Here is a 5294-nt window from a genome sequence, read left to right on the forward strand (position 1 = left end):
CTTGAGCAAACAGTCAAAACAAGTAATTTCCTCACCTCCCTGCATCTGCACCCCTGGGGACCTCTCCAAACGAAGGAACTCGCTTGTCCTGGGTGTTTTATATCAGTTTACAATACTGCTAACCCCAATGGCATGAGTTCTTGCACGCTGGTAAAGAGCGCACCACCATGTGTTAGCAGGGGCGTCACCAGGGAGGAGGACGGTGGGGGGGTGCGACCGCCCATCCAGAAATTTTCGTCTGCCCCACCTCTTTGCCCCCCTCAAGATCAAACAGTAAAACGCGTAATACCCCTGCCCCCCCCCCCCCCAAGGAACACATCGGTGCCCTCCCCTCCGAAACAATTCTAATAATAATATTATTTGGGGCATGGGTTAGGAAAATCTCCCTCTCCTCCGTCTTTCCTTTTTTCCAGAATGCGATTATATTGGTACAGCAAAAAGAAACGCAGTTGTTGGTAGTCAGCGCTAATCCAGCTTGGTCTTTCTTGTCTTCGTTGTGTGTAGTTGTTTTCTACTATTAATTAGAGTTACTGTATATGCTACCTTTGTATATGCTACCTAAAGGTAGCATATACAGTAACTCTACTATTAATAGTTGGACCTTTAGTCCTAAAATCACGATATGATTGAGGGACACCGTAGTAGAGGGCTCCGGCAATTTCTACCACCTGGGGTTCTTAACTTGCCCCTAAATGTAAGTTCATTGGCCTCTAGGATTCTGCCTTCATCGAGCGGCGGCCCGCAACCTTCGAGCACCATAACCATAAGACCACCGCGGCCAGCCAGAAAGAAATTATGCCGCCGCCCCTGTCTGTTAGCACACTTCGTGAAATCAGACAGTATAAAGCAATAGATGGCAAGCACTGACGTCACTCGAACAGCCACGTTGGAGCACCGGCATGGTGGAACGCGAACTTTATGACGTCATGTTACTGTTATCATTACATCGAATGCTGGCTCTTTCGCTATTAATGCGCGAAGACCCAATAACGTTCCAGCGACGTCGTTATCAAACTGAAGCCCGTTAATTACAGTGTGATTATACTGCCCTGACGTAATCTAAGCCGCCATGCTCGAGCCATGTTTTGCGTCCATGACATCACGTGCAAGCTATCAGTACACCAGTCGATACCATCATCGCAACACTGTCGTGAAACGTACCAGGATGGTCAGGTACGTGAAATGCAACGGCGTGGCCTGGACGTCACGTGACCTGGTCGCAATCGGCCTTCCTGGAGGCGCCGGTGTAGTTTTGCGCGATGAAGTCTCGCACTCTCGTCAGGAAGTCGACGCGGTTGTACGGCCCGTCGACGCCCATGAAGTTGCACGTGTGTACAACCGAGTCGAAGTCTACGTCGTAGGCGGCGATGCCGTAGCTCAGGTTCAGGTAGTGCTCCTTCAGGTCGCAGAACTGCACGGGGATTGCATTCTCGTGGAGCCATCGCACGTTGTCCGTCAAAGAGAATATACCTTGCGCGCTCTTGCCTAAATCAGATGTGATATACGTTGTAACGTTGTAACGTACTAAAAGCTAGCAGCGTGTTTTTACGCTCTCTATAGCATTTCAAGGCGTAAGCCAGCTGCAAACTTGGCAAAACATCAAAGGGACCCTTCAACACTTTTCGAAGTAATCATCGAACGACTTCATTGCAGGTGTTTATTAAGGCGAAAGCCTTAATAAACACCTTCACAAACATCAAACGCGAACACTGACCGTCGGTGTCAACACGAGTAATGCAAAAAAGTCATCCCGTGATCACGTTACCTTATGACGTCATCATGACGTCACAAGTCGATAAAATTTGTGACGTCGCCATGACGTCACATAGCGTAACGTCATCATCTGACATCCTTACATGGTCAAAAGCGGGCAGATCACGGAGGCAATGCAAAGCCAGATGAGTTGCAGAAAGCTTGCAATGCCTCCGATCCTGAAAGCAATGCAAAACCGCGTTAGGTGCAGGAATCTTTCGGATGGGGGGCCGGGGAGGTTGGCTACGTCGAATGAGGAGAAAAAGAAAAAGATTACGTTCGCCATTCGAGTCGTCTTAGGCGAATGCACATGGGACCTCGTGAGTTTTCTGCCTCAAGAATTGACAGCCATAAATATATTCAGAATCCGTCAAGCACGAGTGGAGTTACAGGGATTTGCTGCACTCTTTAATCGCTGCACGCCAAACGTGGCGAAATTAAAATTATGCGAGACGCGGGCCACGCTGCACCGTTGCCCGCGCTGCGTTTGCATCGTCTCGCTGGCGACCCACGCTAGTTCTCGATTTTAGGGTCTTGGGACAACGCGAGCGCAAGAACCCAGAAGTTGCTTGGCTTCTGCGCATGCGCCCTGGCGGCTCCCAAATTTCTTGGTGCCCTAGCTCCTTGGGTCCCCAATTCCAAAACTCTCTAGTGTTTCGACGTAGTTGGTATGAACATACAGGGCGTGGTCGTCTGTGTTCGCGTGCTTAAGATACTGTAAAGGAGCCATATAACTCTAGTATAGCTGAGAGACTAGCGGCACCTGCCGGCGAGTTGGATAAGTGCCGGTAGTTGCCGGTAGCGTCTGGCTCACGAGCCGGTAAAGTCATGCGTACGTCACGAGCTTTCGGAAAACTCATTTTACATGCTTCTTATGCGCGAAAACAGTTGAAAATGTGAAGATGTTTAGCCACAGTTTCACTCACTCTTGCGAAAGCAGCACCTCCAGTGAAATCGCTGTCGTTTCACAGCGTTCCCAGATGAGGGACTATCTCATTTAGAGAATTATCTTATCGAACACTTCCGCTTAAAAAATATCCACGCGCTTTTGGAATCAACCGCGGCCAGGTATACCAACAACCAAGGGGGAGCTTTCTGCAGCGCCGTGAAACACTGGGTCCAGATTAAACCGGTTGTCAGCCCCTCTAAACGGACCACCTTTGACGGCGTCGACATACGGACACACCGTGAGTGAAAGAGATAGTGTGGTGTAAAGGGATTCATGTATCCGCCCCCGCAGTACACGACTGCTAGATAGCTGCCCTGGCTCGGTACGTACCTTGTTTTTCATTCCTTTTTTGCCGTCGAAGACCATAAAGAGCCCTTCGTTCTGGTCGAAAGTGAATTCAGCTAAGAGTGTCGTGTTGTATTCGTAGTTTGCTGCCATGGTGCTGTATTGAATTCCATGTGGGCAACCCTATAATGCAAAAAACAAAAAAAAAACACTCCGTAACGCTCAGGGGCACTCAGTTACATTCATTGCGAAAGGAAGGAGTATTAGGAATAATGAAAACTTTCAATTGAAGAAGTACAGCGGAAACCAAGTTACAGCGAGTGTTCCACCACAGCTCCCCCCCCCCCCCGTCCTCCCGCCCCCACTCTGTTGGTCAGACCGAAAGCAAACATGCTTCGCAATGAAGGCAAAAGAGAAAATGAAGCGATGACGGTCTTCTCACAGCGGCCTGCCTCTGGTTCCCGGCTTTCCGGGAGTAAAGGTGCGAAACAAACATTTCTTCCAATGCAAGATCAGTGGTCATCGGCCACCATTAGACTAAAAAAAAATCTGCGTCTACTACATCGATACCACAAGATATACCCGGACATTTATCCTAACCACACCTGTAAGGTATGCAAGACCCAGGTCACCTCGCTCCCGCATATGCTGTGGGAGTGTAAACACCAGTACCCGTCCATTAACACCGAGACCCTCTCGTCGAGATGGCATGCCGCCCTGCGCAGCTCCCACTTCGACGACCAGCTTTGGGCGACCCAGCAGGCCCGCGAGGCGGCGGAGAGGCAAGATCTCGACGTCCCCACGTGGGAGGCATAGGCCCAGCCAAACAAATTGCTGGTCTCAATCAAGGAGGTTAAAAAAAATTGCTGGAGTGGCAATTAATCCTCTAGGGTGAAGCTGTGCCCACCAAAAGATGGCGGCTGCGGCCGCCATCTTAATAGGGGCACGATAAGACATCCGCGTTCGGCGAAGGAAAGGGCACGTTTTCCTCGCACGCCAGATGAGTTTAATGCGTCAATTGTTACGGGTCAGATACTGCTCCAAGTGGGTCTTTGTGTTACTAGTTTTCGGTAGTAAGCGTCGAAGTCATGGCTAATTTATTGGAGAACAAGTCGCCAATCCTCCTCTATGGGTTATATTCGTCGGCAGCAGCGAGCTTTCATTTCATAATTAACGTAGTATTTACACTAACAGATCAAATCGATTCCATCTCTATGTAGGCACCACCAGAAAAGAGCATGTTTATGAGATCTTTGGTGGGCAAAAGATGGCTTCACTTTGGATGGCAAGGCGTTGCGACAGCTTCCACTCTACATTTTCTTTAAACCTCCTTGGTCTCAATAAAAGTTTATTCCTCCTCCCCCTCCTGCGTCGCATTAACTTGCGCATTAAGCAATGACAGATCAGGTCCGCCTTCGTAAAGCCACGGGCAGACTTGGTGCCCCATCTAGATGATCGTAAGGCCGCGCCCACCCCAGCGGCCCCTGTGCCCACCCCTTTGTTCACGTCGACATAGCGATCTGCACAGTTTCACGTGCAAGGCTACCCTCTCTCTTTTTTTGTCGGAAAATAGCTGATTGGAATAAAACTAACTGAAGCATTTTCCCAGTGCCCGTGACCTGCATACCGTTCCATTTGTGTTATTTTATTTTTATTTCATGACTTCCGCGGCGTTGTATTATGACCAAGTTGTTCAATTTTTTTTATTTTTGCCTTAATCGTAATACTCTACCATACGACCAAAGAAATTGTTTGAAAAGCATGTTTCAGCATTGCTTCGTTCCGTTCTATTGTGTAAATAATCGTCGTGTGTTTCTTGGTCACCTCGCTTGGGCTGCTTGCCCGAAGTGTTTTATAAATAAATAAAATAAATAAATAAAATTGATTTTAAATGTGATCTGGGCTCTGTGAGCTCTCGAAATTTTGTAGGTGATGTGTACACCTCCCCACAACAACTGACAACTTATCTCGCCACTTCTTTAAAAAGTGGCCCTAAACCAAACAAGGGGCTATGCAAAAATAAATAAAATAATTATGACAGAACAGCACAAAAACATTCACATGGTCCCTTATGCACTTGTCTAAGATGACTGGAAGGTCGAAGCCTTTTTTTTTTCTCCATCGATTGTATTTTTCCCGCCATAAAGTTTCCCCCGCCTAATGTAATTTTGCACTGCCTCCGGGATCGCAGGAATTGGAAGCCTTCTGCACCTCACGTGGTTTTGCAGTGCCTCCGTGATGGGCCCACCTTTGACCAAGTGACGATGTCGTGTGGTGAGGTTATGATTGGTGTCATGTAATGTGACGT

This window comes from Rhipicephalus sanguineus, chromosome 7 (genome assembly GCF_013339695.2).
Source record: "Rhipicephalus sanguineus isolate Rsan-2018 chromosome 7, BIME_Rsan_1.4, whole genome shotgun sequence".
NCBI classification, from domain to species: Eukaryota; Metazoa; Arthropoda; class Arachnida; order Ixodida; family Ixodidae; genus Rhipicephalus; species Rhipicephalus sanguineus.